Genomic DNA, 24,880 nt, shown 5'->3' on the forward strand with positions numbered 1-24,880 from the left:
CATGTACTAAGAAATTGGTATAAGAACCACGCCTCGAGTCAGGGCAGTGTCGAGAGGATGTAGAATCACTGGGACCCCAAGGAACCACCCAAGGTCAGTAAGTAGGAATCCCACGGAGGATGTGTGCAGTGTGAGAACATGACCGCGTGCTCCATCTAAGGGAAAGTCGCGGTTGAAGTTTTAGAGTTTAAGGACCCTTCCTAGTGAACTTAGAAGAAACCGCGTGGAAGACAGAATGTTGGAGAGCCACCCCACCCATGGATACAGAGGTACCCAATCAATCAATCAATCATCAAACTTTATTCGAATTCATGTAAAAAATTCATAAAAGCATACAAGATAAAAACACATTAGAAGCAAAAAAAAGGTTATGTACATTACGTGGTCACTATTTGTACAAGGTTAAAGAGAATTCGTTATACTAATAAAATCAATTTTGCAGTCCATCATAAACAAACCCTAGCAGCTATGGTACAAGGCGTGATCACATAAATTTCAATTAAATCAGAGAGCTGCAGGGAGTATAAAAGAGCAAAATACATAAGTGATTACTTTGGTAAAGACCATCCCCAGGCCTAAAGTGAGTCATTATCAATTTCAATTAATTACAAAATCCTTCCGAAATCGGATTAACAAGTCAGTGCACCAGGTCTATACCTGAGAATAAAGCAAATCGATTCTGAATGGGTACTATGTGCTTACTAGATCCAGGGCCTCTGCTACCCATTCCGAAGTGGTTTTGTACATATGATCTTACAGGGGGCGGGAATGTAGTTCTAGGGTAAAAGTCACACAGTTCCCAAGTTCCAATTGGGCCATCGCCCATTTGTGGCTGCTAACTCGGGTGTCCCTAAAATTGACCAAGACCAGGTCTCCCGGTATGTCCTTGGGGATTGAACCTAACCACCATATCCTTCTGACATTTAAAATTGTTCCATCTATGTTGGGTGGTAGGGGTCTATTTCTGGTCAGCCAGAAAGTCGCCTTATTTGCCAGATTCGCTGGTCTTTCAATTTTATTGTTAGTGAGTTCAGGCACGCCCGAGAGGATGCACACAAAAGGAGCCGCCTCCGGCGGTAGATCCATATGTTTAACCTTTCTTTGCATGTTGCCATGCTTGTAGTACTTGTAGGACTTCCCCTCTGTCGGCGTGGATGGTTTAGTTGGCCCTTCTCTAATAGCAGGACTCTGGGCTATTAGGGGGTTTGATAAGATTAGTGTTTTGGATGTTTTGGGGGCAGGTCCATGAATTTGTGTGGTATTGCTTTGTGCAGAGGTGATGGGGATGTCAGTAGCAACTGGGGTCTCAACTTGCTTATGACCTTCCAGTCTTTGTGTAAGAATTACGTTTGCCCTAATGGTTTCATTTATGGTTGTGAGCTTTTCCCCTATTACCTCAATTCTTTTTTCCAATGGGGATATTAAAGATTTTACCAGAAGTTCAATCTGGACCAGTAAATTGGATAGTGAAGTGGGTGCAAGAGAATCCAGAATAGAACCTACCTCAGATGTTTTTGGGGTATTACTAATGGCCGAAAGGGGTCTTAGATACAATTTTTGTTCTTTAGCTAATCTTCCCCTCTCTTTAGCACCTTTGCGCTTTCTGTTAAGAAACGGGGGCCTGGACGTTTGCTGTCAGTTGGGTAGTGTCTATAGGTGATAATAGAGGGGAAGTACCAGGATGGCTTACATTTAGTTGAGATGTAATTCTATGCTGGGGACTTGTGTTTCTTATTGCACGTGCAGGAGCATTTGTTTGCTCATTCCCATTTTCAACGTTGGTATATACAGTTTTGCAAAGTAGATTTAATTCCTCCAGCAAAGTAAAATTTGGGGTTTGGTCTGGTAACGCCAGAGGAGATTGGATGCTAAGTGAGGGATCTACGGGGAGACTTTGTTCTACTCTCTCTATTACGTACTCGATTGCTGATGTAGCCCTAATTAAATAGTTGTCCAATGTTCCCTTCCTTTGCCCCCTGAAGGATATTATTCGTGTGAGGCCCTTTGTCAGTCATAATGTGGATAGCTATCTAAATATATATGTGACAATAACAGGTGCCTATGCGGGTAGTGCACGTACTCTAGTAGCCCAAACGAGAGAAGTCTGAGGGTAGCCAGGTAGGGGATGCTGGAGAGTATATAATGTCAAGCAGTTTGATGGGTTAGTTCATGTTACCTTCCTTTTCCAGTGAACATGAGGCAAACATCAAATGGAATGGCCCATCCCGTCCGCCTCGTGCCTCTGAGGGCCACAGAGGGCCCACCCTTTGCCCGGGCTTCGCTCGGCGTCCTGTGAAGCGGAGCAGAGCGCTGTTTATGGGCGCCTTCTGGCGCTTGCAGTGCGTGTAAATGCAGCGCCGCCGCTGAGGCAGCCGGGAGTTGCAGTCCCGGGGCGGCGGCGCTATCCCAGCAATGTAGTGACTCCTGGCGGTGATGGCGACAGAAGAGGACTCCCCTCTCCCAGCACCGGTAAGTGTGCCTCCCCCTGCTCCGCCGAGCAGAGCGCTGTTTATGGGCGCCTTCTGGCGCTTGCGGTGCGTGTAAATGCAGCGCCGCCGCTGAGGCAGCCGGGAGTTGCAGTCCCGGGGCGGCGGCGCTATCCCAGCAATGTAGTGACTCCTGGCGGTGGCTGCGACAGAAGAGGACTCCCCTCGTCCCCCAGCACCGGTAAGTGTGCCTCCCCCTGCTCCGCGGAGCAGAGCGCTGTTTATGGGCGCCTCCTGGCGCTTGCAGTGCGTGTAAATGCAGCGCCGCCGCTGAGGCAGCCGGGAGTTGCAGTCCCGGGGCGGCGGCGCTATCCCAGCAATGTAGTGACTCCTGGCGGTGGCTGCGACAGAAGAGGACTCCCCTCGTCCCCCAGCACCGGTGAGTGTGCCTCCCCCTGCTCCGCCGAGCAGAGCGCTGTTTATGGGCGCCTCCTGGCGCTTGCGGTGTGTGTAAATGCAGCGCCGCCGCTGAGGCAGCCGGGAGTTGCAGTCCCGGGGCGGCGGCGCTATCCCAGCAATGTAGTGACTCCTGGTGGTGGCGGTGACAGAAGAGGACTCCCCTCGTCTCCCAGCACCGGTAAGTGTGCCTCCCCCTGCTCCGCCGAGCAGAGCGCTGTTTATGGGCGCCTCCTGGCGCTTGCGGTGCATGTAAATGCAGCGCCGCCGCTGAGGCAGCCAGGAGTTGCAGTCCCGGAGCGGCGGCGCTATCCCAGCAATGTAGTGACTCCTGGCGGTGGCGGCGACAGAAGAGGACTCCCCTCGTCCCCCAGCACCGGTAAGTGTGCCTCCCCCTGCTCCGCCGAGCAGAGCGCTGTTTATGGGCGCCTCCTGGCGCTTGCGGTGCGTGTAAATGCAGCGCCGCCGCTGAGGCAGCCGGGAGTTGCAGTCCCGGGGCGGCGGCGCTATCCCAGCAATGTAGTGACTCCTGGCAGTGGCGGTGACAGAAGAGGACTCCCCTCGTCCCCCAGCACCGGTAGGTACCCAAATTACATATCCCAGGGAAGCCAGGTGCATAGGTCTGGAGTGGTTTCGGAAACCGCTGTCGAACCCAATGGAGGACATCGAAGAAGAGCCACTGCTGGAAGGAAATAAAATGTCTGTTGGAATCCAAAGGTGGATTCTTGTCGAAGAGTAACTGAAAGCAGAGGGGACAGAGTCTGGATAACTCAGGAGTGACCAGGGGCTCAGAAGACGAATGCTTCAGGTGCATTGATTGAGTCCTTGACTCTGCAGCTACTGGGACCAGGAGATGCCAAGGATGACCAGGAGCTGGATACGAGCTGTCCCACAAAGGATGATGAGTACTGAGGGGCCTGTGTCCTGGGCCGGGAGAACCAACAAGCCTTGGCAACGGCAATACACACAGAAGGTCAAAGATGTGTACAGTGCGGACCTGCAATGTCCAGAAGACACACTGCACTCAGGGGAGTCAGGGCAAGACTGGAGCAACCAGGGGAGCCCAAGAAGAGAAAGGTTGACCCTCAAATGGACTCACAGGCCGGAGGCACAGGAGTCATGAGAGGACCTTGAGCCATTTTACCAAACAAAAGCCCACAGAGCACTCGGTGCAAGGGGGCCAAAGTTCTTGGCAAGAAATGGTTCCAGAGGTTGGGGCTACTCAGAGCCCAATGCACTTGTTCCAGAAAAGCAAACAAGCATATGCAGTTACAAATATACGCAATACACAGGGGATCGGGTATTGCAGCCTCCAAGATGGATTCTGACCTCAAACTTGGTGAGAGGACAGCGCTGACCTCAATTGATATAGAAAACCACCTGTGTTGCTGAAGCCTTCGGAGTCTGTAGGAGCTCAGGGTCAGCAGACTGGACAGCAGTGTTGAGGTGCCTGCGAATGCAGGGGAGTGACTCCTTCACTCCAACGGAGATATCTTTGGTTGTCCTTGATGCTCCACTGGTCCTGCATCAATCCTGTATGCAGCAGACTGAGTGGTACATGAAGTCAGGCCCAAACGAAGTCCATTGAAGTCCAGAGTGTCCAGATGGTCGAAGTTCAGTGATTTCTGGTTCAGAATCGTATCCATGTCGAATCTAACGTCCTACAGCCAGGTAAGCCCTTATATACCCATGGAAGAGGGTTGGCAAGATTCAGGGCAGTGGTGCGGTTACTCTCATGTCCCTTGTCCAGTTTCGCGCCAGAGCTGGTTTCAACTGGATTATGCACAGGGACTCTAAATGTACCCCTCATTCAGACTTTCAGTCACTGACAAGCACACCCACCTAGCCCTAATACACTAAATTCTGTCTGGGAGTTGGTCACACCTCCCTGTGACAGGATGCCTATTGCTCTGAATTCCCCAGCTCGAGCTTGGCTCAGCAGCATGAGGGCAGAAATGTGTGTCTGGTCAGCAGCAACCATTTTGTGCTGTCCCAGACTAGAATCCTGGTACCGGGAACACCAGGGACCCCACGAATCTTGCTTCTGAGGGGTGGAATCCTACTCCCACACCCGTTACTGGTGTGTGGGTATGATTCCAAAATGTTTGACACCAAACACAATAGGGTTTGTTTCAGCCATTTTAGAGTTGGTAATCACGTGGTCACAGAATGCCGCTCTATATGTCGTAATTGACTGCTTCACTGCAGGTTTGTCCGGTTCATACAGGGGCACCCTCTCACTTAGAACCAAGTACCCTGCCCTCAGGATTGTAAAGGCCTGCTAGAGGGATGACTTATAGGATTTAAGTGCAGTGACCCTTAGATATAGTAAAGCTATATCGTAAGTAACTGGTGCATGCACCTACGTACACAGGCTGCAATGGCAGGCCCATAGGTTCCATTTTGCATGGCCTCTCATGGGTGGCATAATACATGCTTCAGCCCATGGAAGGCCTCTGGGGTACCTATGCCCTGGGTACATGTGTACCATATACTAGGGACTGACAAGGGTACCCCAGTATCCAATCTGGAATGTACCTAAGTACATAACATAACAGTTTAAGGAGACGGCAGATAGAGGTGGATCCTGATTAGCAGGATCCCAGCCAGACTAGTCAAAAACCAGCTTAGCACCAGGCAAAAAGTAGGGGTATATATGCAGAACTATCCTACCTTCCTACAGGGCCCTTTTGAAAAGTCGTTACTCTTGTTATTTTAGTTCCCCCTCCTTCTTTGGTTGGGGTCCTTGCCTACCCTTGGCTGAGTTTCCCACGTACAACCTCTTGTGGACCCTGGTTCTCATCCAGCGTTCCGCCTCCTGAGCAAGCTTCCTGTGCTCAGTAAGCTTACTGTCAGTCTAGTATCTGGAAAACACATACTAGGTAAGTGCTCCCATACAAACATTCCCTGGAAATCTGTTACCTCACTGCTCTTCACCCAACCATCCAGAGGTCTGCAAAAAGTATCAATACACTCAAGCTAGGTCTGAGATTCTTCAAGCTTGGTACTGTTCCTAAACTTGTCTTTGTATCTCTCTGGGTAAGACCATACCTAGTGATTAAGGCATTCTTCATGGTCGGGTAGGTAAACTCATCTGCTGCCCCTTTTGCAAACAATGTGTCCCTTCCCTCCACTGTGAAGTAATTCCACAAATCTGCCTCCCAATCTGTCGCAGGGACTGTGTTCATGTGTAGTGCTGACTCATAGCCCTGAACCCACATATGCATGTCATCCTTCTTGTTAAACTCTTTCCCTAGACTCTTGGGTTTGTGCACTTTTCAATCAGACTGCACAGAAGACATGCTGTCACATCTGTGCTGGACTGTGCCCAGTTGGCTTTGATATCCAGCTTTTTTAAGCTCATCTCCCAAGCTAAAAGCAATTATTTCTCCACCATGGCCAATTTATCCTTTTCTGCCTCTCTTTTGTGCTTAGCTGGTTCTAACTGTATATTGAGCTTTTCCAGCTCCATCTTGTGCTTTCTAACTTCCCGTCTGTCTTCCAGCTCCTCTGGGGGCAGATCTTTTGAAGAAACAAAGCTGCTTGCTCTGAGGGTGCCTTCTCCCCATGCAGTTCCTGTTGTACCACATAATCAACATGCAGGCTCTGTTCCTCCATATCAACAGTATCATTTCCATCCTCTGTGGGCTTACCAGCCGCCCTGGCTGCCAACCAGGCCATCAGTGCCTTTTGAAGCTCCACCTTTCGAGTGAGGTCTATAAAAGGTCATTTGAGCTCTTAAGAGAACGTTCTGAGCTGAGAACCTGTATAGGTCTTCACCCTCTCCTGCTCAAACACCAAATCTGAAGCTACAGCTGATGGCTCATCAGACTGAGACATGATTGTGACAACTCAAAGGTTTCACAAAACAGAAAGAGAAAAAACAGTATGCTGTGGTGTAACTGTCTGAAATATGGAAGTAGTGTACACCAATCATGGTCTATAAAGTACAAATACAAGTCCTATCCTCACCGCTGATCACCAATGTTAGAAAGGGGTCTCTACTTGGCAATGGTTTTTCATCTTGTTCAAGTAGGGACCCTCACTCTAGACGGTTTAACTAAGTTACACACCTAAGATAAACCTATTTACCCGCTTGGGAGGATTGCAAAGATCAGTCTGGCTTCTCCCCTAGGCAATGTGTAAAGTATTTGTACACAGAGAAAAACAATGAAAACACTTCAAAATGACTTCACTTTGGAAAGATAGTCAATATTGTTCTGAATAAAACAAGGTCAAAACATCAAAAATCCAACATACACAAGTCAAGATATGAATTTTCAAACATTTAACAACGCAGTAGTTTTCAAAAATCCTGAGGTCAGTCAGCCTCACTCTCTGGGGAACCTTCACTGGCTTCCTGTGCACCAACGGATTATGTTCAAAACGCTTTGTACTGCGTATAAGGCATTACTGGGACAAGGTCCTACTTTTTTTAAAAGAAAATTTTAGATGGTAAGTCCTCAACAGAGTGCTTAGGTCCGGCTCAGCCAGGAATCTGATTGTGCCATCTTATAAGCTCTCCTCATGAGGAGGCAGGAGCTTTATGCGCTGCATGACTAACAACTGGAAACTCCTTCCCTCAGAAATAAAATCAGACCCTTCTCTTTGGTGCTTTTGTAAGTTGTTAAAAACGTGGCTCTTTTCTAAAGCATTACTGATTTCACTTCCCTGGTTCTTCTCATCAGTGCCAAGATGCCTTAGGGTAATCGTTTGCACTATACAAACTCAATTAAAAAATCAATGGACTGAACAAGCAGGTGATGCATCGGTTTCTTACTGCTAGGTAGGAGCGGTGATGCGCTGTTTGCATGCAAGCTACCTCGGTTCCCTACTGTTGAGCGGTGTGAATGAAGAAATCTGCACCCAGGGATGATGCATCAAAATTCAAGTTGCGCTGTGTTGATTCCACTTCGTTGAAGCAGGCGCTGTGTCGGAGTCAAGGTGATGGGTCAAAGACTCTGGTGATGCAGTGCTTGAGACTCATGTAGCGGCAGTTCATTGGAGGAGCTACAACGAAAAGCAGGGGCTTGCACTGTAACCTCTCGCTGATTTGGCTATGAGGTCCTACTTTCCTGACTTAGCTCATATTTTCATCTCCCTAGACCTGTCAGGCTACCAACTTCTACATTCCTGCCCAGATAGTGCATAGAGTTGGACACCTAGAGGACAGTATAAGCCAATACAGGTAATAATATATTTTATAAATCTAGAACATAATAAGCACTTATTCATCCTGGGACGAAGCATTTCCCCCTTTATGATCCGCACAGATTTTCCTGCAGAACCCGTTTTTCCGTTCCGTTTTTTAGCATATAGTCGATGTATGCTGTTGTCATTTTGGTTATGTAAACTTTGTGCTTTGCTTTGAAACCTTAGTCATATTGCAATATAGAGAAAATAGCTAAATCACTCCAGATTATGTGTCATTTTATTTTTCTTTACATTATCTTTTATGTATGTATCTTCGCAGATTGCCTTGATCCTTTATAAACTCACTTTTACTTCGTGGCAAGACTCTCATCAGATATTGCATATCACTCTAGGATTTTCGCATTACCTTCAGCACTCATCAATATCAGTTGTAGATTGTAAGTTTTTCTTCGTAATTTTTCTCCCTCTTTTTCCCCCCGATTTTTCTTAGAAGGCTCTCATGCCCTCAGGCACTATCGATAGTGTCATTAATTTAGCTTTTCTGTTTTTCTTTTTCTTGTTCTGGATTCCTATAGAGTCGTCTTAGAACATTTAGCTCATGCCCTCATCTCTTATGAGATAACACTTGGTGAAAGGAGCCGTATGGAATTTTTCCTTTGATGAATTACTTGGAAACATTTTCTTCGAATTTACAAGGTACCTAATATTATTTATTGTGACCTTTTTTCTCTCTCTGTCACCTCTGCTTCAGATTCCTCCTTTTCCCATTCTTGTGGGTCACCTATATTTAATGTGGTACAGAGATGAGACCTATGCTCTGATTCAGAACAATACCACCACGAGTTTCTTGTGTGTTTTCCCGTTCTTTGCTCCCCAAATTACCCCAAAAAATTGAAAGTATAATCCATGTGACTCACATTAGTACTTTACATCTGAACCTTGATATTGGGGGCAATAGAAATAAGGAAAAAGTGTGGACAACAAAGCCCCTCTGTCTGTTGCTGTCTGTTGAGCAGTGTTTTAATTAATGGGTCTTAGGCCTCTCTTGCGTTTGCAAAGTCCTTTTTTCTTTGCTTGTATCAGTTGTTTCTTATATTGAGGCCTATTTTAAAGATGTCTATGTGGTACACTTGTATTGTTCAAGTATTCTGTTTGTGTATGTAATGCAAACTGTCCTTATACAATTTTTTAAATTCCTATTGTACATATGTTTATATTAACAGCCCTGAAGAAGTCCCAAGGGGAAGAAACGCGTCGGCTGTGTGGTGCTTATTTTGAAAATAAAGAACTTTGAAAGACAAGAAAACGCCATCTCTCGCGATTCATTATACTTATAACATTGTTGTTTGCAAAACGTTGTGGTGCACCTTTGCGGTTGTTCATTTTGAATCTATTTCCCTAGGGAATAGGCACAGTTACGGTGGGTGCCAGTCAGTGTGCACACAAACCCCAATTGGGGGAAGATACATTCTTGGGGAGATAGGTGGTTAGGTGCTGCCAGTAAGAAGGGTCCATCGTTAGGCTTCTGTTTTTAACTGTAAGCCGCAGTCTTTGCGTCAAGCAGACAGCAGAGATGCATCGAGTTATGGTGGTGCTGCACCAATTCCGAACATTGCTTGGAGTCAATGCGTGGATTTTCTTCTTTGTATCACCAGAACTCACTTCCAGTTACTGGATTTGGCACTACTTGGTAGAATAGATCTGACAACAGCAGAGTCTAAGTGATAACAGGTGAAGTCTGATGACCCTGAGACTTCTTAACAGGAGGCATGCTCAAATCAAGTCCTTGGAGAGCCTTGGAAGCAGGATGTAGAAAGCAAAGTCCAGTCCTTTCACTCCCAAGACAGAAATAGTAAGCAGCAGGCCAGCACAGCAAAACAAACAGCAAAATTGCAGTCTCTCCTGACAGCAGTCCAGCTCTTCTTCTTGGTAGAATGTCCTCAGTCCAGGAGTTTTCTGAGTATAAGGTGTCACAGGCCCAGTACTTGTACCCATGTCAGCCATTAAAGTAGTCAAACTTCAAAGGAAAGCCTTTGTAGTGCACAAGACCCTACATTTCCCTGTCCTGGCTCCAGACACCCTACAGGGAGTGGAGAATTCTTTGTGTCAGGACAGGCACAGCCCTTTTCAGGTGTTAGTGTCAATTCCTCCCACCACTCTGCTCATGAAGACCCATCAGCCTGGTGATGGCCATCAGGAATTTCAGGGCACCCCTATGCTCCTTTTGCGTGACTTTCTAGAGTGAATGCACAAACAGCCCAACTTTGTCTCGGTCCAACACGTCAGATAACCACAGTTGGCGCTTTGTGTTTATAGGCACTATTTTCCCTCAAATTTTTTAAAATAGCATATCTCTGGTTCTACTAGTTGGATTTTTTTGTGTTGGTACAACATAATTTATTCCATTTTACTCCATGTTTCTATATTGGTGTGGGATTTATTTGTGTTGTGTTTTCACTTTACTACTGTTTGTATTGCTGCATAAATACTTAATACATTGCTCCTAAACTGAGCCGGACTGCTTTGTGGCAAGCTACCAGAGAGTTATGCTGCTGTCACTCCCCTTAACCAGCAACCCAGTTTTCAATGAATCCTGTCTGGAGTGGTCTGCCTGTATCTTTCACACCTAACTATTATTTTCCTTATAAATAACCCATTGGGGCACTCTTCATTACTTTCAGGCAATTGGTGTAATCCCAGCACCACTAGTCTTTGTGGTGGTTCCAATATGGTGGTGAAAACAAGGATAGATTTAACAGCTGCTTGAATCTTTGCTGTGTGAAACAATTGGTGAACATGCTATGTGCACAAATCACTTTCAAGTCATTGCCACCAAGACTTGTGCTTAGTTTTCACCCACATAGAAAATCTGTCACTTTTCATCCTCTGAAAAACAGACCTTTGGGTTTCCACCTGATCTCAATATTCAGTTTCAGGCACTGCAATACCAGGATCCTCGGCAGACTCATTCATGAAATTGCCCAATTCCAACCTTCACTGTAGAAGTTTAATTACGCATCACTGGCTCCCCATGCTGTCCTCAAATCAGAGGCCTGCTTACTGATTAGACCAGCTACTTTTGGAACTCTCTCTCTCCTTTTATCATCTGCTAAGCTTCCATAACAGAAATTATATATATATATGTCAAAAACCAATCATACGGCTTAGTAATCAATTGCTATAAAGGCACCCATAAATAGAAATAGAATCACCAATGAGCATCCCTGCTTATATTTAATAAGTTCCACTTCAATCCTCTTGTGCTCTTTCTTGACTCCACCTCTCTACTAGGCACTGGGTACTGGTATGTAAGCGTGAGCGTAAAATCCATTTTGCGGGTGAATTTGCGAATTATTGATGATTCCGCGATCCGCGAATCGTGCGAAATTACCCAATAATTCGCAAGCTACGAATGATTTTGCTTGTTCGCGCTTGAAAAATACAATATCGCGCGCGCGGCGTTGACTCTGAGCCTGCCGAGTTGTTTTTCTCCCGGTTTTGCGCCATTTTCGATCTTGCTGCGTGATCGCGCGACACTTTTTCGAACGCAATTACGTCATCGCGGCTTGCCATCTTGCCCGGCGAGGGTTTGACAATGCGAGTACGTCATAAATGCCCGCGACGGCGCGCGGCTGACTTCCGGCGGGAGGTTTGAACAGCTCGCGTTCCTGAAATTTAAAAAATTGCAATTCTGGACAAGAAATCCACCGCAGGAAGCATAAACCTTGTGAAAATGTTGATTTTGATCAGAATAACTCCTCAGATTGACATTTGGCTGCACTTTTTGGTGCAGGAGTCCATATTTTGGGGTGGGGTGGGAGGAAGGAAGTGCCCCAGAGTCTCCAACTTCCTGTTCCTGTCCAGCAAGCTCCTCTCAGTGCTTTGTCCATGTACTGGCCACTTTTCATTTGGCTGTGGAGCTGGAAGAATTACTTTTTCTTGCTGCTGGTGGATTTTTGTATTTGAGGACTTTTTGGACTTTGGAGTTTGGTTCACTTTTGTACTTGAGATTTTACAAGTAAGTTGGTCTTGTTTGTTTGGGGCATTGCAGTTGAGGCAACTCCAGTTCTAAAACTTTTTTCACAACTTTAACAAAATATATATTGTGGTGGGTAGCTAGCCACAGTATCCAGTAGGCCCAGGGTTAGTCATGGGTGCATGATACAACTGTTTCTCAGATTTTTTTAAACTTAATTCTCATTGATGTCATGGAATTTTAGCTCATTGTTATATGGTTTTTTGTTTTTTATTTTGGGGTGCCTGTAAAACCTCACTAGCCAGTAGGCCCAGGGGTAGTGAGTGGTGCATGGACCAAGTCTTTCTGTGGGGTGTATTGAATTTAAACATCATTGAGGGCATGGATGGCATGGGATTGTGGTGATTGTTATGTGTTTTTCGATTTTTGGGGGTGTTGTTGGGGACTGGCCCTGTGGGTGGGGGCCATTTTGAGCACTGGTACAGGCAGGGCCTGGCAATGTGCTGGGGGGCAAGGGGCCATTATGAAGGCAGGCAGTGTTCTCAGGCCTGCACCTATTTTGCCTAGCTTTCATCCATTATGCCCAGGGGTACTCAGTGGTGCATGGGCCTAGTCTTTCTGTGGGGTGTCTTGAATTTAAACATCATTGAGGGCATAGATGGGATGGGATTGTGGTGATTTTTATGTGTTTTTTGATTTTTGGTGGTGATTTTGGGGACTGGCCATGTGGGTGGGGGCCATTTTGAGTGCTGGTACAGGCAGGGCCTGGCCATGTGCTGGGGGGCAAGGGCCCATTTTGAAGGCAGGCAGTGTTCTCAGGCCTGCACCCATTTTGCCTAGCTTTCATCCATTATGCCCAGGGGTACTCAGTGGTGCATGGGCCTAGTCTTTTCTGTGTGGTGTCTTGAATTTAAACATCATTGAGGGCATGGATGGCATGGCATTGTGGTGATTTGTATGTGTTTTTCGATTTTTGGGGGTGTTGTTGGGGACTGGCCATGTGGGTGGGGGCCATTTTGAGTGCTGGTACAGGCAGGGCTTGGCCATGTGCTGGGGGGCAAGGGGTCATTTTGAAGGCAGGCAGTGTTCTCAGGCCTGCACCCATTTTGCCTAGCTTTCATCCATTATGCCCAGGGGTACTCAGTGGTGCATGGGCCTAGTCCTTTCTGTGGGGTGTCTTGAATTTAAACATCATTGAGGGCATGGATGGCATGGGATTGTGGTGATTGTTATGTGTTTTTCGATTTTTGGGGGTGTTGTTGGGGACTGGCCCTGTGGGTGGGGGCCATTTTGAGCACTGGTACAGGCAGGGCCTGGCAATGTGCTGGGGGGCAAGGGGCCATTATGAAGGCAGGCAGTGTTCTCAGGCCTGCACCTATTTTGCCTAGCTTTCATCCATTATGCCCAGGGGTACTCAGTGGTGCATGGGCCTAGTCTTTCTGTGGGGTGTCTTGAATTTAAACATCATTGAGGGCATAGATGGGATGGGATTGTGGTGATTTTTATGTGTTTTTTGATTTTTGGTGGTGATTTTGGGGACTGGCCATGTGGGTGGGGGCCATTTTGAGTGCTGGTACAGGCAGGGCCTGGCCATGTGCTGGGGGGCAAGGGCCCATTTTGAAGGCAGGCAGTGTTCTCAGGCCTGTACCCATTTTGCCTAGCTTTCATCCATTATGCCCAGGGGTACTCAGTGGTGCATGGGCCTAGTCTTTTCTGTGTGGTGTCTTGAATTTAAACATCATTGAGGGCATGGATGGCATGGGATTGTGGTGATTTGTATGTGTTTTTCGATTTTTGGGGGTGTTGTTGGGGACTGGCCATGTGGATGGGGGCCATTTTGAGTGCTGGTACAGGCAGGGCTTGGCCATGTGCTGGGGGGCAAGGGGTCATTTTGAAGGCAGGCAGTGTTCTCAGGCCTGCACCCATTTTGCCTAGCTTTCATCCATTATGCCCAGGGGTACTCAGTGGTGCATGGGCCTAGTCTTTTCTGTGGGGTGTCTTGAATTTAAACATCATTGAGGGCATGGATGGCATGGGATTGTGGTGATTTTTATGTGTTTTTCGATTTTTGGGGGTGTTGTTGGGGACTGGCCATGTGGGTGGGGGCCATTTTGAGTGCTGGTACAGGCAGGGCCTGGCCATGTGCTGGGGGGCAAGGGGCCATTTTGAAGGCAGGCAGTGTTCTCAGGCCTGCACCCATTTTGCCTAGCTTTCATCCATTATGCCCAGGGGTACTCAGTGGTGCATTGGCCTAGTCTTTTCTGTGTGGTGTCTTGAATTTAAACATCATTGAGGGCGTGGATGGCATGGGATTGTGGTGATTTTTATGTGTTTTTCGATTTTTGGGGGTGTTGTTGGGGACTGGCCATGTGGGTGGGGGCCATTTTGAGTGCTGGTACAGGCAGGGCCTGGCCATGTGCTGGGGGGGGCAAGGGGCCATTTTGAAGGCAGGCAGTGTTCTCAGGCCTGCACCCATTTTGCCTAGCTTTCATCCATTATGCCCAGGGGTACTCAGTGGTGCATGGGCCTAGTCTTTTCTGTGGGGTGACTTGAATTTAAACATCATTGAGGGCATGGATGGCATGGGATTGTGGTGATTTGTATGTGTTTTTCGACTTGTTGGGCTGTATAACTGATGTTCCTCTGTCTTCCATTGCTTTTAGGTGCACAAGAGAACCACCAGTGCCAGGAAGAAGTCCTGCAGCGGTGTGTGCAGCACAACGTCACGCGACGTCACGTGTGGCCACAGACAAGACAAGTCTGCAACTCGTGCAACTGCGGCCTGCTGTTCTGACATCTGAAGAAGATGGGCCCAAAGAAAGTTGGCCATAGCGCCTCAGCGACGAAAGTTGCCAGTGCCACTGCCAGTAAGAAGGAGCAGAAGAAGCAAGTGGCACCACCTACCAAGGAGACGGGTGTGCCCACCGACACCTTTTTTGCGAAAAAAAACTACGCCTGCAGCAGCAGCGGTGTCCGCCGGGGACCAAGCTGGAAGCAGCACCTCCGCCTCATTGGGGTCAGTGCCACCACGCCAAGTTAGGTCCAAGACCATGAGTGCTGCTGCGGCAGCCACTTTGGTTGTTCAATCACCATCGACCAGTGATGTTGGCTCATCACAAGAAAGTACCATCCAATCAACGCCGGGTGTAACTCAGCTGGCGAGTGTTCAACAATCACAGCCACAACGACAACTACAAGTGCAACTAGTACAAGCGCAAGTACATGGGCAAAGAGAGGCGCCAGTACATGGGCAAGGAGAGGCGCAAGTACATGGGCAAGGAGTGGCGCAAGTACATGGGCAAGGAGAGGCGCAAGTACATGCACAAGGAGAGGCGCAAGTAGAGGTGCATGGAGGGGTGCCACTAGAGGTTCATGGAGCGGCACAACTGCCTACAACGCTTGTTCCTCCAGAAGTAGGGGCACATCAGAAAATTGATATTCAAGTGGAAGAATCATCCGAGGAATCCACTTCTCCTGAGAATGATCCATTGCTTTCCAGATCCCCAGCAAGAAAAAGGTTAAGGAGGGCTGCTACTACTACAAGTTCTTCTTCAAGCCCCCTTCATTCTGATGACCTTGATCTTGATTGGAACCCACCAATGCAGTCTGACAGTGAGGCACGCCATGAGCCGACAAAGGTAGCTAAGCCTAAAAGAAAGGTTCCCGCAAGGCTTCGACTTATGGTTGGTGACGATGAACAAGAAGTGATGCCTTCTGCTGCTGATGAAGAGTCTGACGATGACCCAGTCATCACAGACGTCACTCCAGCCACAGCGGGCATGCAGCAGACAAACATTTTAACCCTAGCCCGAATGGCTGCTGAGCGGGATGTGGGCGGCGTGGCACTGGTACCACCACCAACGCAGTTAACTACAACACCAACACGACCTCCAGCTTCCATATTTTCTCGTCAGAAGGGCCGGCAGGGACCTCCATCCAGCTCAACCTCCATTACCTCAAGTAGTGGTGCTGTAAGTGCACATCAGAAACAAATTCAGCCACGCCCATCCTCCACTTCATCTGGCATTGAAAGTCAAAGTAGCGCCTCCTCCACCAGCAGACATCGCCAGTCCCCAGTTTGGGACTTCTTTACTGTTAGCAAAAAGGCAGAAAACATGGTCGTTTATTCGATTTCTAAAGCATGCGTTAGTCAGGGAAAGCTTGGTGCCAACTATGGTACCAGAGGCCAGAAAGGTCATCTCAAGCAACACCACACTATCATTTGGGAAGCACACCTGAGGAAGATCGAGGAAGCCAAAACAAAAACAAATCCAAATGTATCTCTTGAAATTGCGTCTGATGATGATGACGAGAGGCTGATCGTGCAGGGGGGAAGTGAAGAAGTGACAGACATTTTTTCTGGTACACCCAGTACCCCTGGCAGCAGCACTGCAGTGGTAGCGCCCACACCCTCTACCCCTGCAACATGTATGAGGCACACTAAGAGTCTGGGACAGACACCAATGCAAAAAACTAAGTCAATGAGCCTAACTGGTTTGAAGTCTGCATCATCATCATCACGTAAAACGGTCCAGCGCACCATTAGCAGCATGTTTTGGTTGGATGTGCCATTTGAACGCAACCACCCAACGGTGCGTTTGTATAACACAAAGCTGGCTAAAATGCTAGCGCTGGACCTTCTCCCTTTCTCTTTCGTGGAAGGGGTGGGTTTTCGTGAATTGGTGGCAACAGTCTGCCCTAAATGGAAGGTTCCTAGCCGGTCCTATTTTGCAAGGGTTGCTGTTCCAGCACTACATCAAGATGTGCTGGAGGTGATTGGCACAGCTATTCTGAAGAGTGCTGTTCACACTATCCACATGACAACAGACATGTGGACCAGTTGCCAAGCCCTTGATTACATGTGCATCACTGCACACTGGGTCTCTTTTGCAGGGGTCGAAAAATAGTTAAAACACAAAGATGTTGACATGGAGGAAGTTTTTCAAGCTACTCGCAAACATGCAACAGTAGGCATGTTTGCCATGGAGAAATCTCACACTGCACCTAACCTTTTGGAGGAGTTTAACAGGAAGGTCAATGAAGGGCTGCATCCAAGAAACCGCACAGTTGGTTATGTTTCCACGGATAATGGCAGTGACCTTAATGTAAGTTTCTATTCCTGTTGCATCTGGTCTAATGGTCACATGTTGGTGGTGGTTCGATTTATTCATTTATTCAGTTATGTATCTCTCTCACTTTTTGCTCAAGTCCGCCTGGTGTTGGACTTTTCACCGTATTTCACATTTTTCACTACGTTTTTAAACTACAGTCACACAATATTCCACCGCACTTTTTGTTGCTTAACGCACGGGTATCGAGTCTCTCCTCTCGTCTTTTCACCTTCATTCCAAGCATGCAACACGCGCTGTAAGCTAGTGACTTCATATACTTACCCTGGTCCTGTATTTCCTCTTTCCATAGACCCCTGATGAAGGGTCCCCGCTCTATGACCCGAAATGCATTGGGTATTTGAAATTGAAGACGTTTTCAATAATTTGGGAATGTACCCCAACCAAATGTGAATGAAAACATTGGAAATGAAAACCTTTGAAATAAACTTTGAAAGCAATCAACTGCTTTGATTGAGAAACATTTATTTTGGATTAATCCGCATTTTGAACTGTTCAGAAACTTCATAGTTTCACGTTTATTTAGAGCGCACATCCTTGTGAGAAACTGCTTTTCTCACTCCACAGCTCCAGTATTTCCAAGGCACGTTTGGACGACGTGCGTCGGATGTGGCGCCTACTTTAAGACTGATTTAAATATTCAGGAACTAATAATTCGATTTTGTGTGCACCGGGATACCACAATTTTGCAGTGCAACCTTCCAGTCTACCTTATCCCGTGGCGTGCACCATATATTCAACATGCAATTTGATGATATAGCCTTGTTAACTTCGAACAAAGCTGAAACCCTTGTTTTCACACAGGAAGCTGCTCGTGAAATTTATGGGCTAATACAGGATACCAGGACATTCAATCCTCAAAAAACTACCACCGCTCAATTACTAAGGCAGCTGGAATACACATGTAAGAAAGAAATCAACCAAAGGCTTCATGCCACAACGCTCATACACTACCACAAGAATCAAAGGATTCCAAGAGGGCTCAGAATAGCCTTAAAACCAATGCTGTGCAAAACCAACAAGAAGTTTGTAGAAAAATGGTACCAGATACTCAACAAATGTTCATTGGACTTGATCCTTCTAATTGTAGAAGAATTATCTAAAGTATTACTTGAGTTGGAAGAAGAAATCAAAACTTTAAAATCTGAGATTGACAAGATTCCAGATCTTGAAACAACTCTGCAAGACATTGAAGCCAAACTTGAAAGATATGCTAAGGAGGTCAATGAAAGAAAGGTACGTAAGTACCGCCGCGACACAATCGATTACAAACTTGAAGAGGTTTACACTTGGGCCGAGATTTATAATCAAAAAAAGTGGCAACCACAACCTCAACCTAAGAAAACCAATGCATCATCATCTCAAGAAAGCGGCGTATCAGATTCCGAGTTGGCCCAATCAAGAGCTCCGGCCAAAAGTGTTCAAACTCAATTGGAAAAATCCACTACCCAACAGGTGTCTTTTTTAGAGATCAGCCCGGCAGCAAATGCCCCACCACACGTAGAAAAACAAGGAGAGGTAAGAGAAACAGCAGAAGAGGTTGCCAAAAGAACCCGCAGCCACCTGGCGAAAACAACCTAGTGATTAATATCTCGTCAACCACGCTAACTGACACTCAAACTAAACTACTCAACAAAGGTACCACCTTTGTTCCAACCTACAGATCCAATCTAGGTGAATCTGAAATTGCCCTGTTCAAATTTTTCCGGTTGTTGAAACTTAGATTTTTCTTCAAAGATGTTGCGCAAACACCAACAATTGATACGTGGGACAAAGAATTTAAACCTAAGAGCACTTTTTGCGCACCTTTCTCTCATAAAACGATTGAGGCATTTGAGCGAGCAGTATTAGCTGACGTTCAGAAAATTTCTTTTTCTAAACCCAAACGAACTAATCTCACGAAGAAAGAATGGAACACTCTGAAAAATCTCAGCCAAGACAAAAATCTGATGTTCCAAAAGGCTGACAAAGGAGGAGCACTAATAGTGATGGACATGGAGTTCTATCTCAAAAGCGTCCATGATCATGTATCCAATGAAGACATTTACCTACCATTAGACCAAGATCCCACAAACGAATATCAAATGACTCTACATCAAATCCTTGATCATGCTCTCGAAATGAACTGGATCAATGAGAAAACCAGAAGATTTTTCGAAATAAAGTTTCCAAGAAGACCAAGACTATACATGCTGCCAAAAATACACAAAGATCCCATTACACCACCTTTCAGACCAATTGTCTCTGCGTGTGGTTCCATCTCCGAACCCATTGGCAAATTCGTCGATAAATTTCTTCAACCGATTGTCCAAACTAGCGCAACATATATTAAAGATTCCACCGCTTTTCTCAACATGCTACATGAGATTGAGCTAGACACTAACGAGGTGTACTGGCTTTGTACCATCGATGTAGTGTCCTTGTACACTTCTATCCCGCACAAAGAGGGCATAGAAGCGTTAGAATGGAGCCTGTTAAACAGTGAACTCGAAGAATCCCAACAACTCTTCATACTGCAATTGATGCAGTTTTCGCTGTATCACAGCTACTTTGAGTGGCAAAACAAATTTTTCAATCAATGCAATGGTACCAGCATGGGCTTTGGGGGGGCGCCCTCATACGCCAATATCTTTATGCATAAATTCGAGTCAGACCACATTCTACAGAATCCTGAATGGGTATCCAATTTAGTTTTGTTCAAACGGTATATCGATGACATTTTTTTGATTTGGAAAGGTAACAGAACTAGGCTTGAAAACAACATCAGCTCTCTGAATACCAAGAATGACCGGATCAAATTCACACACACCATCGAGAAATCCAACATTGCATTTTTGGATGTGTTGATATCATTACATAACAACATGATCACTACTCAAGTTCACATCAAAGCCACAGACAGGAACTCCAGCCTGTTATTTCATAGTTTCCACCCTGAGCCCTTGAAAAAACATTTGCCTACATCACAGTACACTCGACTCAAAAGAATCACTTCACAAGAGGATGACTTACATGTTGCTTGGGACACTCTCACTAACAAGTATCGATTGAGACACTATCCGGAAGAAGTCCTGCAAGTAGCTATGGAGAAAGTACGAGCAAGACCCAGAAAATCGCTTCTCAAAGCAAGAACCAACCCCAAATCCAAACAAACGGTGTGTGTACTGAAATTTTCCACTGAGGCTTTGAGGATTAGAGGTATCATCAACAGACACTGGAACCTCATTCAAATGGAACCTGATCTTAAAGACCTTTACAATGAGAAAATCACTTTTGCATTTCAGAGATCGAGGAATCTTAAAGAAATTCTGAACACACCCAAAAAAGACAAACTTAAGCACAGAGGGATGGCCAAATGCCACAATTGTGTTCACTGCGGAAACGTTATGGTTGGCAACATCTTTACTCACCCAACCAAAGGATATCCCATCCAATTACATCATTCGAGTACATGTGACACTGTCAATACCGTGTATGCCATCAAATGCCCATGTGGCAAAGTGTATGTGGGACAAACCGAGCGTAAATTCAAAGTACGCATAACCGAACATAAGAGTAACATCAGATTGTTGAACACCAAATCCACAGTGGCCAATCACTGGAAAGAAGCTGGTCATAAAATTGCTCAATTGCGTTGCACCATCCTTGAGGTTCTCACACAACGCAGAGACATTGATCCGGTTAAACAAAGACTACAGGCCGAATATTTTTGGATCAAAAAATTGAATGCTTTACAACCTTTCGGAATTAATGACAGGGCGGAATATTCTTGTTTTTTATAATATGCAGCCTTGTCTTTTTCGGTCTAATCTGTTTACCCCCCTTGGTAGTATGTTCATTTTGCATGCGAATGTTATTGCCAGTCTTACATGTTTGCTGACCTTTATCTTCACCATCATATTCGGATTCATTTATATTTGCATTGTTTTTTGTATATTGTTTTTTGTATATTGCAGTACTTTATGTATTACGAGTTCATGTTGCAAGCCACGTCGGTATTTGACGCGTTCTAGTCCCTTTGCTGTGATGCACTTGTTATGCTTAGTCCTCCTTTTGTGTTTGTGTTTTCGCTACTCCCGATCACGTGACCCTACGTCACACGCCAAACTCTCTTGACTTTGCACAACTCCGGGTGTCTTTGACTTTTGCTGAGCCGAGCACACGTTTGAGACGTTTGTCGTCCGACCTTAATGTAAGTTTCTATTCCTGTTGCATCTGGTCTAATGGTCACATGTTGGTGGTGGTTCGATTTATTCATTTATTCAGTTATGTATCTCTCTCACTTTTTGCTCAAGTCCGCCTGGTGTTGGACTTTTCACCGTATTTCACATTTTTCACTACGTTTTTAAACTACAGTCACACAATATTCCACCGCACTTTTTGTTGCTTAACGCACGGGTATCGAGTCTCTCCTCTCGTCTTTTCACCTTCGTTCCAAGCATGCAACACGCGCTGTAAGCTAGTGACTTCATATACTTACCCTGGTCCTGTATTTCCTCTTTCCATAGACCCCTGATGAAGGGTCCCCGCTCTATGACCCGAAATGCATTGGGTATTTGAAATTGAAGACGTTTTCAATAATTTGGGAATGTACCCCAACCAAATGTGAATGAAAACATTGGAAATGAAAACCTTTGAAATAAACTTTGAAAGCAATCAACTGCTTTGATTGAGAAACATTTATTTTGGATTAATCCGCATTTTGAACTGTTCAGAAACTTCATAGTTTCACGTTTATTTAGAGCGCACATCCTTGTGAGAAACTGCTTTTCTCACTCCACAGCTCCAGTAATATAGTTAAGGCCATGGACAGCGGTGGCTATTTCAGAGTGCCGTGTTTGGCGCACAGTATTAACATGGTGGTGCAAGCCTTCTTGAAAACAGAAGAGCAAATCGTCAAATTACTGACCATCTGCCGAAAAATCTGCACACATTTTAACCATTCTTTTAAGGCCCAGCAGCAGCTGAGGAGCCTTCAATATGAACGTAAACTGCCAGTCAAAGGACTAATCCAGGAGGTGGCAACACGCTGGAACTCAACCTTTTACATGCTTGAGCGTCTGTCTGAGCAGTGGGAGGTAATACATGAGTTTGTCTTTAAACTGGGTTCTACTCACAAAGACATGATGCTAGAGTTGGAGAAATGGAAGCTAATTGCAAGCCTGACAGACATGCTTCGTCCTTTTGAGCTCTTCACGCGTGAAGTCATTAGGGAGGACTGTTCTTTGAGCAAAGCTATCCCATTGTTGCGCATGCTAGAGCACCAACTGAAGGAGGTGTCTTCAACATTCCGAGATGATGGTGAAAAGCGAGAAGCATATGGTTTGGCGGAGAAGTTATTATGGCGCCTACTTGACAATGAAAGGCTTAAAACGATACATACAGAACAAAATTACATGTGTGCCACTATTCTTGATCCACGGTACAAAAAGGCACTGCCCACCAATACTTTCATTCCGTTTTCTGAAGCAGATGTTTCAAAGTACAAACATTGGCTGGCTGTGTCAGCCACTCGGTTAGAAAAAGACCGGTAGAACCTTCAAGGAGGCATCACAAGTACAACTGAATCAGCAGGCCATCCGGCGTCAAGTTCCACTTCTCAACCCGTGGCCGAAGAGAGTCACTTTCCCTCACAGCCGTTAACGACACCAGCAACCATATCATCATCCTCACCTGCACCAGGCCGCAAACAAATATTGTCGGAAGGGGATTGGCTAACTCAGCAAGGGTTAGCTCGGTCCACTGATGAAAAGGTCACAGATGGTACGCAAAGTGGATCAACCCTGGAGAAACTTGAGTCGGTGGTGCAGGCCTATCTGGATGACCCAACAGAGGTCTGTCATAATGAGAACCCATTGGGCTATTGGTATACAAAAAGCTCTGTATGGCGACTGATCACCAACCTGGCTCTAAATTATTTTTCTTGCCCACTCGCCAGCGTGTCTTCTGAAAGTGTTTTCAGTGCCTCTGGTGCCATTGTTACTTCAAAAAGGACCCGCCTTTTGCCCAAAAATGTGGAGAGGTTAACAATAATCAAGATGAATCAGCACTTCATACCACCCGATTACAAAATACGTGAATGCACGCAGGAAGAAGAGGACACCGACTTAGGTGACGACGACGTTCTTCTCGGTCACCAGACCTACTCCCGTCTCAATTCATAGACTTGGAGGCCGAGCTCTGCTTCACTGACACCGAGGACTGAAAATTAATTTTTCTGTACTTATTCACTTTTATTCCTGTGTGTCTTTCTTTGTTTTGCTACTTTTACCACAACAAAACTCTAATACCCTAATCACAATAAGTCCATCATCAGCACTGTCTTCATCTTATTTTCCTTATTGATTTGAAGGTGCCGCAGTCTGCATTCAGATGTTCATAAGTTCACAACTCAATCATGCTCCTCTATCCTCCTCCTCCAGACTCCCCCTATCCATTTCCCTCAAGGCAGATGGATGGATTATGGAGAAAAAACAAACTTTGTCTTCGTAGACGAGTCCCCTCAAGTGGGACTGAAATAACTGACTGACTACATGCTTGCTGATTGTTGACAGACCTACTTCTGAAATTTACAGGAGAGGCTGCCCTGTGGGCCCTCACTTTCCCAAGAAGATGCGGACATAAAGTAGAACAGGTGATGAATAATGAGAAGATGGCATGCAGTGGACAGCAATGGCTGTCTGTCTGTGTTGAAACCAATTGCTGTTTGTTTTTTGTGAACAGCGCAATTTGCCATGTTTTCAATATACCAGTATTGCAGGTTTTTGGGGGTGTTCTAGATTTGCGGTGCTGGGTCGGGGGGTCTGGGAGCACTGCTGGCACAGTCTAATGTTGATTGCATTTGTTTTTCAGGAAATCCATGGTAGAAAAGGGGAGTTAGGGCCTAGCTGCACAGCGCATTTGGACTGAATTCCAGGTTGGCCCGTAATATGCTAAGTCTCACTTTTTTAAGGTTTTGCTTTTTGGCTGTTTGGGGGTCTTCCACTTGTTTCCACCTGGGTTGATGGGTCTGGGGGCACTGCTGGGAAGGTCTAATACCGGATAAAAGTGTTTTGGATAAAATACATGGTGAAAACGTTTTTCACTTTTTAGCGTTTTCGCTCACTTTCGTGTTTTCGGGGGCCTTTTTGGGGGGGTTCCTGGTGTTTGGGGGTGGGTTTTGGGGTCTTGGAGCAACGCTGGATATGGATACTTTTGATTGCAAGAGGTTTGAAGCAAATCCATGGTGGCAAAAGGGAGTTAGGGCCTAGCTGCAGAGCGCGCGCGGAGTGATTTTGGAAATTTGCCTGAAAATGGCTAAGTCCCCATTTTTGTATATTTGCTTTTTGCCTGTTTGGGGGTCTTCTACTTGTTTCCGCCTGGGTTGACGGGTCTGGGGGCATTGCTGGGAAGGTCTAATACCGGATAAAAGTGTTTTGGATAAAACACATGGTGAAAAAGCTTTTCACTTTTTAGCGTTTTCGCTCACTTTTGTGTTTTCGGGGGCCTGTTTGGGGGGTTCCTGGTGTTTGGGGGTGGGTTTTGGGGTCTTGCAGCAACGTTGGGTATGGATACTTTTGATTGCAAGAGGTTTGAAGCAAATCCATGGTGGCAAAGGGGAGTTAGGGCCTAGCTGCAGAGCGCGCGCGGAGTGATTTTGGAAATTTGCCTGAAAAGTCCCCATTTTTGTATATTTGCTTTTTGGCAGTTTGGGGGTCTTCTACTTGTTTCCGCCTGGGTTGGCGGGTCTTGGGGCATTG

Source organism: Lissotriton helveticus, chromosome 3_2 (assembly GCF_964261635.1).
Source record: "Lissotriton helveticus chromosome 3_2, aLisHel1.1, whole genome shotgun sequence".
In the NCBI taxonomy this organism is placed as follows: Eukaryota; Metazoa; Chordata; class Amphibia; order Caudata; family Salamandridae; genus Lissotriton; species Lissotriton helveticus.